Source organism: Uranotaenia lowii, chromosome 3, assembly GCF_029784155.1.
Source record: "Uranotaenia lowii strain MFRU-FL chromosome 3, ASM2978415v1, whole genome shotgun sequence".
NCBI classification, from domain to species: Eukaryota; Metazoa; Arthropoda; class Insecta; order Diptera; family Culicidae; genus Uranotaenia; species Uranotaenia lowii.
Window position 1 is genome coordinate 221,766,387 of NC_073693.1, and position 13,131 is coordinate 221,779,517.

A 13,131-nucleotide genomic window follows, 5' to 3' on the forward strand; every position below is an offset into this window, starting at 1 on the left:
TGCCAAGCGTAGGAGGAACATCTTTGAGCGTTCGGGAGAAACCCACTCGAAAGATGGGATTTATAATTCAATCTCGATATCGCTGGGGACGCGTCGTTGCCAATGGGTTTCCGAACAATAAGACGTCGTCGTTCTGAAAAAAGTTCTTATCTTACTGCCATTGGCCGATGGCGCGGAAATACCGGAAGTAACAAACAAAAGAAAAACGAGCGGAAACTATAACGGAACGGAGTCGTCGGCCGTTGTCTTCTTGGGAGAGGAAGAGGGTGTCCGGTAAGAGGACTCCCGATTTGGGAATCCCGGGAACGAGAGCGTCTCGCCCTTTCGAGCTCGCACCAAGGATTGGGGGCGGACAATTCAAAATTAATGCTACAACTTTTAAACTGCTTTTTAATGTCTGTGGAACGGACGCTCAAGTAATTCCGGACGAATCAGCACCGATATAGTTCAGTTCAGATTTTCAGTGCCCATCAAAAACGATGAAAACGATTGAGCCAAGTAAAGGGGAGTCGGAGGAAGAAAAAGTACGAAAACGGAGGAAATGCCTCCAGGTCATGAATTAGGATTAAGGGCCCACTTTACGCTGTCATTTCGGGGTAGTCTCAGGGGCAGAGGAGATAAAAGAAAAACTTCTCGCTCCCCCGACACAGCGGTTCTTGTTAAATATTCATTGTGCTGATCATTACCCGAAACGAGTCGAAGATGCTGGGAAATGTCTTTCACGAACTGTCATTCATCACTTTGGAAACTGTTGAACCTGGAACGATTCGAGAAAAGTGTCACAAACGCTTCGTGGGGGTCGCTCGAACATGTGCTAAGACATATTTGTGAGAATGGTTGCTGACCGTTTCAAAATCCTCCTGGAGGATCTCGCAGCATCCCGACTGCCTAGAAGGGCCCCGGAGGAATAAGTAAAAAGAACTATTTGTCATCTTTTCGCGACACTCTGATCTCGACGATTTTCAACGATTCGTGACTTCGGAGAAGGGCTGTCTTGGAGACGGTTCATAAATTTGCTTTATTACCCTTGGAATAGTTAGACTACTAACGAAACGCTCGCCGCCGGGAGTGTCAACAAACTATCAGGCAGAGGCGCTTATTGGCTTGCCTGTGAGAACGGAAATTTGTCGCCTCAACTTGGAAATAATTCGTGCACATAATTTAAACCTAAATTTAATGTCCATTTGACACATTGCAGTGATGCATTTTTTCCAATGTCTTTGATGTATAGGTATATGAAAGTAAGGCGAACTTTTGCTAACTAATAAAATTTTGGTTCTTACATTTCCAGAAGTATGAAATAAGTTTTAGAAGTCTTTGAAAAAAAAGATAAGAGCAAAACATACATGCATCTGCTTATATCATTTATCAAATTAACATTGATCTAATGCTTTTAGAAGCGATTAGTTCAATCAACAAAAAATCTACTTTCGTATTTGACCCCGACGTGATTTGAACACGCAACCTTCTGATCTGGAGTCAGACGCGCTACCGTTGCGCCACGGAGTCTTGTGTGGGGTGCAAAAACCACAAAGAATAGGTGAAATGAAAATTAGTGGCAAAAAATAATATCGAGTTTACCGGGAAGTTATTTTTCTATTGGTAAGATAAGGGATTGCTTTTATGACTTCGGAAGAGTAAGATAAGTAAAAAAATACAGTCTTGTTGAAAACGAAAAAAAAACGATTTTTTTTATATCAACCAACTTACATGACCCTAACCTGTGTGATTAATAGAATTTTAAATTTTAAGACTTTCAAAATATTTGTAAATTGTCCAGGAATTTGGGTCCAGGAAAAGCAAGTGAGGTGTTTGACTCAATACTAGAGATGTACCGAATATTCGGTCGGCCGAATATTCGGCGCCGAATACCGCCAAAAAACCGTTAAGCCGAATATTCGGCTCACCGAATAGTTGAGCTAAGTATTCGGCCGAATAGGCCGAATAGGCCGAATATTTATTATTTGAAATTTATATAAAAACAGACTTCTCAAATTTTTCAACTGATGTTGGAAAATTTATTAAATATGCAAAGGTAATGTTGAAAAAGCTTCAAAATCATCAAAAACTTATGATTTCAGTTAAACATTTCGGATGTATTCGTGTATTTTTCACTGAAGATAGCTATATACTTTGATTATCGTTTATTCCAAATTTTCTTGATATATCCAGGCTTGCCCATAAACCAAATGAAGAATCCGAAAAAAGTTAATCAGTCAGAACCAGGTAGGCCACATATTTTTTTCAACTTTCCGGATTTTACCCGGGTTTATTTAGATTTTTTGCGTAATCAATCAAAAAAAAATCAAATATCTCTTTGAAAATTTTAAATTTTCTGTTACAAAACGATTTTTAGAGTAAATTTATTCGTTAGATACGATATGAACGGTGCTGTTGTAATTCGATGAAAACTTTTAATTTCAAGCAATTTTATTTCTTTTTCTTCTTGCATGTTTAAGAATAATGCCTAGTTTCTGTTCAGATTTTCCCTTTTTTATAAGTTTTTTAAAAAAATCGTTCAGACCCGGCCGTGTGGATACGTGTCGTAGAAGGTATTGTATGCCTGAGGTTAAAGATCATCGTTCTTTTTGTCAACTTTTTTGATCACATCTAGCAAAAATTAGACATCTAATTCGATATAAAAAAGCAATTTCAATGGTTTTTACATGTTTTGTCCCAGATTTTACTGGAACCCAATCTCTTTTATGATAAACGTCCTAGAAGCGACAAGTCGTCTAATGTCGTTTCAGCTTATGGTGATATTTTGGAAATCAAAGAGACATATACTTAAAAAAAGAGCTGATACCTACATCTGGTTGAAAAAAATCGACTGAAAAACATGAGGGATATTAAGATGGCAGAAATAGAAGATTTCTATTAGAAATAGCAGTAGAAATCGAAGTATTTCTATTGAAAACTCAATAGAATATTCAACCGAATATTCGGCCGAATATTCGGCCGAATATTCGTTTGGCCGAATAGTTGAAAAGGTCAATATTCGGTATTCGGCCGTTCGCCGAATACCACTATTCGGTACATCTCTACTCAATACATTTTTATTTTAATTCTCAATTGATTTTTGATGATTGAGTAAGGTTATTCAAGAGTAACAATTCTGACTCAGCAGCACTGATGCCAAAACCTCGAAAACTATTTCCATGTTCATAATTTTGCTACAAATTTTAAAAAATGCCCACTTGTTGCTAGAAACTCATTGCTGAATATTTAATTTTGAATCAGATCATTCTCATTTCTTGATTCTCTTTTATCAAAATCGAAATTGTATTTTTGTTTTGATATTCCGCATTTCGTATCTAGTTTAGGAATCTTGATTTTCGATTCGCATCTTCATTAGAAAATAGAATTGAAAAGGTGTTTTAAAATCGTTATTCAAATTTGATTTTGCATTTAATTTAGAAAAAAATTCCATGATTTTTAAAACTCATATGCATTATAATAATAACGTTACCAACGTTACGATTGTAAAAAAAAATCATCCCAAGTTTTTGTTTTATATTCAGATTCGAAGCTTTTCAACTTAATTCTTATGCATTAACACAATAAACTTGAAAACGACGATCCAGCATTGAAACGCAGAATAAGATTCATCATTCGGAACTCATGCTTTAATAAAGATTTGCATGTTGGTTAAAAAATAAATAAAAATGAAATAATTAATTCAGCTTGAATCCAAATCGTGAAAATTAAAATACTACTAGGTTGATGATAAGCTCAATTTGAAATTTTGATCAGAAATCTAAATTTTGAAATCGATTTTTTGGTCCCCCTCTTACTAACCCAAAATTTAGGAAAATACTCCCGGGCCCGGCACATAAATTTTTTTATTAGTAAATGCCTTAACAAAACCATCTGTAAATAATAAAATCGATTTTTTTGTTAATTTTAGAAATATTATTGAAACTCGGAAACAGATCTTAAATTCATATTCAGGGACGAATGTCACCTGTGGAGGTAAAAATTCCTTAAAAAAATATTTTAATTCAGGTACAGAATTAATATACAAAGTACAGATTCAGTTAAAAAATGAGTTAAAATTATGAAGAAAACTTTTTCGTTTAGAAGTTAAAATTGCAAGAAGTCGCAAAAATATAATATTGATTTTTATTTAAATTTCGATATTTCAAATTTGTAACCAATGTCAGTGGGTTTGAGTTAAAAAAAAATGAAATTATTGGAATTATTTTTCTGAAAAATATATAGATACGGATAAAATAACATGTAATCTAATCTATGAAGATCCAAATTTCAAACTAAAACCTTAATAAATAAAATTCTTTAGAGTTGCTCGAGAGTTTGATGGATTTCACTTATTTGAATTGATTTGAGCATAGAAGAAGTTACGAGGAATAATTACCTTATTGGACTGAATTCCTATAAAAAGAAAAAATAGAATAAGTTTTTATAGAATTTGAAGGCTTTCTTATAAAAACACATTCTATGATCCATTCAAATATGCTAAATTGACCACATTTAGGAGCAAATTCAAAGATTTCAACCATTGATGAAAGTTAATTCCTTATTTTCACTAACTGATTTCCTATAGAATTCAAACTAACCATTTTACCTGGGAAATTCTGGTTTGAAGTCTATTTTAGAGCAAAAACGATTTTCGTTTTATGTATCCAACGTTTCAATCCTTTTTGGATCTTATTCAGGGACTAAAAGAATTGTATTTTAAAGTTATTTTTGGCCGATTACATAATATTTGTTATGAGATGTTTACCTAACAAGTGTCGTTTTTTGTTGTTGTCGACTCGGCTGGTCTTGTAAAGCTGTCTTCTGCTTGTTAAATTTTCCGAATTACCTCATGTTCTATGAAAATATGGTGTAGTGATTGACTTACGCTGTTAAGTGTTTCTCGGATAAAATCCGGTTGTCCGGGGATGTTGGGATAAATTTTCCTCAGCACCAAAACTTTGGCACAGTTTTCACTTTTCACTTTTTGTTTTTGTTGTTTCTAAATGTCAGCTTGATCTGTGTTGTGTGTAGGGTGGTGTTTTTTATTGTGAGTGGATTTTCGTTAATTGATTGTATAGTTTTGAAAATGTTGGCATATGTAGGGTGAATGTTTTCTGTATCTTTTTAATGTTCATAGTGTAAGGTGTGGTTTTAAGGCGGCAACTTTTCCACCATCCTTAGTTTTCCTTGGTTGTCACCCCTGTCGATCATTCGGACTCCATCGATGTCGAACATGTGATTCATAGCTACCTCGTGGTCCAGGAGCGCAGTTTGTTGTTGCTCTAAAATAGACTGCAAGCCGAAATTTCCCAACAAAAACACAAAAATCAGTCGATCCTCAAACATAAAAAAGCTTACCATTTTAGAGATTTTAGTAGGTTTTTTTTTCGAAAGAGGTAAGTGAAAAGTATTAAGAAATTTTAGTTTTGATTCTTTTTTAGTTCATGTAGTGTTTGAGCAAAAATATCATAGAAAAACATAGGTTACAAAATGTAGGTTTTCGAACGTACTTTTTCACCCAGCTGATAACTTGATTTGTTTACTTTTGGCGCATACGCCCTTTTTAAAATTCGATACCGATGTATTTCTATGGATTTTTTTTATTCCAAGTACACTATGTGAAAGCTTATATTTAAAGCTTTCATTTGTTTTATTCAGAATTTTCCACAACTAACTGATCTATGAAAAAAAAAATGAGTAAATAAACATTTTTTTAAATCAAAAACTTTAAACTCTTGTCAAAGAAAAGCCCCGTGTTGCCTCATGCTCTTTTCACTTTTAAGATCTAATTTTAGGTCCTAAAAATACAATGAAAGAGTTACCAGGCAGCCTTAAGCACTCTTTTTAGAGTTATAGTCAAATAAAGCTGAAAATATCATGCAAATAGATAATTTTTACCCATTTACGAGAATAAATTCAACAAAGTTGTTGCTGATTTATCAAGAAATTCTTTTTCCATGATTAACACGTTCGTCGTCATGGCACCCATATTCGGGTGTATTCCCTGGGGGGCCCCGTCACATCAAAAAGCGGGTGAAGCTCTCTTACTCAAGTCAGCCGCTCAGTTTCGCCACACGTTGCAAATCTTCGGACTCTCCCTCTTTTTTTCTCGCTTCCAGAATTTCTTTAAGCCTGGCTAGTAAAACTACCAAAATGAGCGATGCGACGAACGTGTTAATCAATCATTTCACACTTTTTTCTCATGAGTTTCATGAAATTTTCATTATTTAATTATCAATCAGTTCAAAAAATAACACCATACATCCCATTTTATAAGTTGTTTCAAAATAATTTTTGTATGAATATATCTAAAATTAGTTAATTTTTTAAAAGAGTCTAAAACACCAAATGATACTTTTTGCCAACTCATGGAGCTGCCCCATAGTGCATTGAAGTAACGACTGTTCACGAAATTATCACTTAGTTTTTATGGCACAAGTTAAATTTTGAAAAAATAAACAAAATCTCAGTTTGAAATATCGCAAAAAATTGTACATTTAAAAGATTTATGAGAATTTAAATAATTACGCCTTTCTTTCTGAAATAAAAAAAATGTAAAATTGTGCACAACTTTGATTATGACTTCAAGTGCCATTTTTGACTAAATCTACTGTTTTCCATGGTGTTGGCTTCTGCATCATGTTTCTCAGGGCGTATATCTTATATAGGCCAGTGCTTTTCATGATGTCGCAGTATGAGACATTTTGGTGAATTTCGTCATTCTTCGGTAAAATTTACATTTTCTTGGTTTAACCGATAAACGGTATAAGTAAGTAGTAAAGTGATTCAACCACATATCGGGCAAATACAATTAGTGATATTAGGCAAAATAGCCAGATATGATATGCTATTTTGAAACCAATTTTATGATTCTGTCTTGGTACATTTCGTACCTGTGAATTATCAAATTTTCAAGGTGATGGAGATTGCGAGTTCAAGTCTTGTAGGGGAACACAAATAACACACGACGTATTACAGGACACGACACTTAACGTTTTTACTAACGGAACCTAGGGGAACCTTTGTATCTTTTTAGAGATATTTATGATATTTACGGCTTATGTTCTTGTTTTCATTTGATCCAAATGTTTCACTACAATTTTCCCTCACCTTGAAAATGTTCAATTTTTCCAGTAAGTTTCTTCATTTTTTGTGACCAATACAAAAAAATCCTGAGCCGTAAATACAATTTTTGTATCTCGCTCACTCGTATATTTTTTTTTTCAAATGCTTGTAGCTCATCAGGAATCACATTTATATAAACAACATTGAAAGTATGCAAACTAGAATGCCAACTCGTGCCTAAATTGGTCAAAGTTTCAACGTCCTCCAGAAGCCTCAAATTTTTTTTCGGAAAAACTAATTTCAACATTGTGATCTTTTTAACATTTTTTTTTTGAATAATTCTAGCTTGACCTAGCATTATTAAACTTACTTTACTTTATTGTAAAGACTGTACGTAAAATAATTTGATAACTTATTAAAAAAACTGCTTTTCTAGAGTTTAGAAAGCGAGCGGCTGCTACCTTTTTATTCCAGTTTCCTGGTCTTTCTCCATCCAGATTTCGGTAGATCTTAAATAAAATAAACTTTTCCAAACACCTTCATTATTTTAAACTCCAAAAACTTCGCAACCTTCATTATAAAGTTATTAATTTTTTCAGTAAATTTGAATGCTTCAAAAATATGCTTTTTCACCTTACCCGGAAGAGGAGACTACTTGCTACAAACATTGTTTTCAATGAAAAATCTCATAAAATCGTATAAATATTTTAATAGAAGTTTTCCGTCCGTATGTAGGTTAGAATACGTATGTGATAAAAAAGGGGGTAAAAATTATAAAAAATATTAATTATTATGACTACTGCTTACAAATCAACCCAGTTACGTAATTGAACCTTACAAAAAAATACTCTAAAAAACTCAATTATTTTCTGAGAAATATTTCTTTTATCAAAAGTATTGGCAAACAAATTGTTCAAACCAATATAAAGTTTGTAAGGTGTATTATTCACCCAATCTTTCTTACTAGGTATCTAATCATTAGATTCAAATGTTTTCTATGTTATCATAATATATTAAAATTTAGACAAATAATGCTCGAATTTTCAAACTTTTCATAAGGATCGAAATCGTACAAAAACTGGTTTTTAATTTGAGAAAGCACGTCATTAACATTTCGTAATCTTAATTACATTATAAAAATTAAATAAAAAAATAAATGAAACATACAATCGTGAAAGCAGCCTTGAAAACCTTCTAGTGATTATTCTCCCAACTACGCCATCAGCGTTATTTTACGATTATAACGAATCTCTTCTCAGAGATTCACTCAGACACGTCTTTCGCTCGCAATTACAATATTATAACGCCAGCACTAAATTTTACTTCGGAAGTCCGGACTTCCGGTCCCGAACTTACTTCCGAACTTTTGACAGTTGTGTTTAAAAAAAATAACAGTGTATTATATGCAACGTTGCCACACATAAATTTGTATCCACCAGAGTATCTCTACATACATTAAGCGGGCCACAGACTACACAACATTGGTACAAATGCGATGAAATTAGATGAAATTTTGTCGCTGTGAACACGATTTGCATCGTGTATGGCACTGCTTGTATGAGCGCCCAAACGGTTTGAGTTATCGGTTGGGATCGAAATATTTTGTACAAACCACCACCCTCTGCCGGGGTGGAAATGTTTTTTTGTTGCTTTTGCTGTTTTCGCCAGCAATCGTTTGTGTTCGCGTGAAATATACTTTTACGGGCAAGAATGAGATACACAAACGATTCAAATGAATTTGTGCCAACATTGATTTGAAAATTTCTTGGCGCACGCTTAAATAAAACGACTCAATATGTTTTGGTCGGAAGTCAGCCATGATGCCAGTTCACCAACGACGTTTATAAATTTTTTTATCTAAACGCACAATAATAGATCCATGACCTAGTTTTGCCAAAATATAAAACGTTGCCATAAAAATTTCTTTCATTTAATTTTTCTTCAGTGTTGCCGAATACAACTTTTATGTTATTTTATTTTTATAAAAACTTTGTTAATTTTCTGCATTTTCATAATCCCATCTCTACAATTAGGCGCACCTAAATACTCTTCATGTAATTCATTCGACAATCAGCAAGGAAAAAACAAACGCATTCCGATTCTGCCAGGAGTCGAACCGAAGGACCACTTATTTTAAAGTACTTTTAATTTTTTTTTCTTGTATTTTCATCCTATTGAATCTATCCCAAGGTTAATTGAATGTAAGGATGACCTTCAAATGTTCAGAATTGGAAAGTTGAAGACATGCACATTGTTTCCTTGGAGTTGTCCAAAGATTGTTTTTCACAGTCCACAGAGCTTGTGTTCTGCTAGCCCAAATTATTGAATGATTCATATAATCAAAACCAATAGTTCCTTCTTGACAATCGGAAGACTACTTTAAAAAACGAGTATTTTTGTAAAATTATTATCAATAAAATCTCTTGATAATATAATAAATACCTAGATTAATAAAATAAGACCTTTTTGATCTTATGAACATGTTTCTAAATTACACGAAATAGGGTTAAAATTTTTGAATTTGCAATGGGTCGCAAAGGAGTTTTTTTTATGGGAATTTGGTTAGGATCTACAATTTTAGTAGATATCTATCCATACCATAAATGTTGTGGATTACATTAGCTGTTACTAATTAGTCAAAAAATAATTATTGCAACGTTAGTCCAACGACCATTCGCAAGGTAAATTCCCTTACAGTAGGAAATGCAAATTGAAAATGAAATAATCGTTTGTCTTTCCTTCGTTGTCGTCCAGAACCTAGTGACGTTAAGTCATATTAAAAGGGACCGGAATTTAAAAAAAAAAGGTCATCTCTCCATTAAACACTCTTCTGGTGTCCGGAAGCGGCTTTCAACAACTTGCCGTAATCGTTCGAATTGAACCATTTTCAATATAACGGTTGCTGCCCACCACATTTATAGCTTTATTCTTTTTTGTTTTGCTTTTCGATGGAAAAGGAAATTGTGGAATAAAAAGTGAGGATTGAGATTAGTAACGCTTCGAGGAAATTTTCCTTTTCCGTTGCCTGGTTTCGAACTGAGGTGGAAATCCGACCTTGAAGAAAAGATTAATGGAGGATAATTAATAGATGGTAAGGAATTTTACCAGTCTTTTTTCGAAGCTGATAAAAATCTCAACAGCTAACCAGCCTATTTTCGTGAAATGTGAATCAATTTCCGAAAATTGTTGAATCTCTATTATCCAACCATATTCACACATATGATTGAGCTATCATAGCGTCCAATTCATACCACAGCAAAGACATGTCGTTAAAACAAATGACATTTCATTATCACTTCCTCTTAACACCGAAAAAAACAACAGACAGAGGACATTAGACTACAGCTCAGTCACAAAAATCAACCATCGGTTTATTGGAAAACTTATCCCATCTGTGTAGTATGATGACTTTCCGTGACTCGTGACATTTGCCTCGCAAAGTTTTTTTTTTTTTGGTTTTTGCTATTGTATTTGTCCAGAACATTTCTTGTCAAGGAAATCACATCAGCAGGAGAAAGGCGTTCATCGAAATCGGAAAGGATTCATTCCACGACATCATCGGCAGTACCATCGAAAAAAGTTGTCTACACAGTTCACAGTTTTTTTCACCGAGATAGCAAGATCACACAATTTCTAAGGGTTCATTCGGGTGAAATTTATCCCATTACGTTCCGCTTTCATTGATTTTTTTTTGTTCGCCAGCACCAAATCTACACGTGTCATGTTTCAAAACAAAAAGAGATAGAAAAAAGTCTACCATTTTGTTTGGAGGTTTTATGTTAATAGAACTTTGGATGTTACAGATGTCATCCAGTGGCGCTTGAAATAAAGGGTTTGCAAAATCAGGATAGAAAAAAAACCTTCCGGAAGTTGACATCATGTGCGTGTGTTTCGCTTTTGTGCAATCCTTTCTGTGGTTTTGCGGTTCACGAAAATCTCATCGCCCTGGACAGTTTTTTTTTATGTTGACCGGTAAAAATCTCATGGGACGTCCAAAGTCTTCTCGGAAACTTTTGCAATCAAAAGTTGTCTTTTCTTGCTCATCCATAAAAATTAGACAGATAGGTGTGAAGAAATCAAAATTGATTTCGTTAGCAAAATCTGTACTTCTGAGTTTGACATCCATGAACGATTTTTTTTTTTCCTTTTTTTTCAAATATCCAAACTTTAGAGACGAAAATATTACAAAGAACATCAGCTTTAAAAACCAAATGGTTCTAATATAGGGAAGAATGAGGATACTTGATCCCTGGGGATACTTGATTCCTTAGCTATATCTCGAAACTGGAATGGCTTACAAAGATCAAATGTTCTAGAAAAATGTGCCAAAATGAGTAAAATAACAATGCTTGTAGTTTAAAAATTTTTAAGAAAATAATTGTTTGAGTAATTGAACTTTGTTTGAAAAATTTCACAAAATGTAACTTGAAGATCTTTTTTCATCACTTTAAAATGTTCGTTACATGGGAAAATTATGAAAAAAATATTTGTTCCAATGTATCAATCGTTCGAGCGTAAAATGAACTTCATAATGCCATATTTTCAAAGCAATAGAAAACCCTCAACTTTTTTCAGAAAAAGTTTCCTAAAATGTTGATTATGGGTATAATTGATCCCCTAGAGTTGGGTACAATTGATCCCCCTTCCAAACGGCAGATTCTTCTTCTGAAAATTGATCGTTATGATTGCTGATCACTAAATTACTAATATTTATCCAAATACTAAAATTTATCAAACAATTGTCTGAAGAAAAGAGCAAAAATAATTAATTTTCTCTTAATTATAAAAAAATAGCGCCTTTAAGTATGCAATGTTAATAGCGTTGAGACAAAGTTATAGAATTTTCTTCTTATGTCTGCTTTAAGTTGTGAAATGAGAACAAACATGACCAAAATAGTCAATTAACATTCTATCTTGGGGTTTTGTTTGATTTTTATGCAAGGATTAGGGCTTCCTGAATAAAAGATCAAGTCTCCTTCAATAGGGGATCAAGTCTCCCCTAACTTCAGAAAAATCGCAATTTTTTTACTCCCACGAAAATGGTTCTAGTTCATCAAGGGGTTCAAGTATCGTTCTAATTTTTGGAGCATAGAAACTTGAAGTTACAAGCTGTCAGAAAATGTCAAAGACGGCGAGTTGCTAAATTTTTCCAAAAAGATATGGTGAAAATAAGAAAAGGGGATCAAGTATCCCCACTCTCCCCTAATTATATAATTTAATAACAAATCTATGTGACATTTGAGTAGATAACATTTAAATCATAGTTCAAATGAAGTGTGTATATAATTAAAAGAATCATACTGGAGTTATTCTATTCAATCCAAACCGCAAAGCTACAGTATTTCCATGTCAAAGAAGTCAAACTTGCGTGGGACATTATTCGATGGATTGCGTGACGCAAGTTAAAAGTTTAGACAAAGCGTGAAATTAAACAAGTTTGTTGAGCGACTTCAAGTGGTGGTATTTTCGGAAGGAAGGGATTTATTGTGTACAAATTTGTTGGTGATGTTTCCATTTGAATTCATGGGGGGAGACGTTCTTCATTCGATTCTGGCGCTTCTCAGGTCATCAAATAAATTTAATTAAAAAGAGGTGGATATGGAAAGTTTTCGAAATATTTTCGTAATTTGTTTGTCAAACTTTGCTCTTTCAATTCACGTTTAGTTTAGAAGGTGGATTTTATGGATTTTCAAATTTACGTTACTGTTTACCCATCAAGTTTAATCAATTAACAGTTTTTCAATTGAAAAAATAAACATGTGTTTATTCAAATTTATACCGATGTGAACGTAAATAATTAAATCGGGTTTACTTACTGTACTGTCAAGGTTTTTATTCGAAAGAATATTAGCTGTGGCGGTGCATATATGTATAATGGATAAAATATTGTCGCTTTTTACATTTAAATTTCAGCGAAAACAGAAAAGTTTTCTCTCTAATATACATATATTTCTGAAAACAAATTTTACAAAATAAACCCGAAATTAAATGATAAAAATAAAAAAAAAACTCAATTTTTCTGGAACGTATAACCTTCTATCCGCAAGATAAAGATAGATTCCTGACTTCCGTTAGTGTTCCATGCAT

General features: G+C 33.3%; 1 long non-coding RNA gene and 1 other non-coding gene across 3 annotated transcripts in view; one reads left to right on the top strand and one right to left on the bottom strand.

Moving 5' to 3' along the window:
- LOC129757091 (uncharacterized) overlaps positions 1 to 13,131 on the top strand; it is a 264,495-nt gene that overhangs the window by 143,981 nt on the left and 107,383 nt on the right. The gene's annotated exons all lie outside the window — the stretch shown is intronic.
- Trnaw-cca (transfer RNA tryptophan (anticodon CCA)) lies at positions 1,438 to 1,509 on the bottom strand. Its single transcript has one exon. It is a non-coding gene; the product is annotated as a tRNA-Trp (tRNA).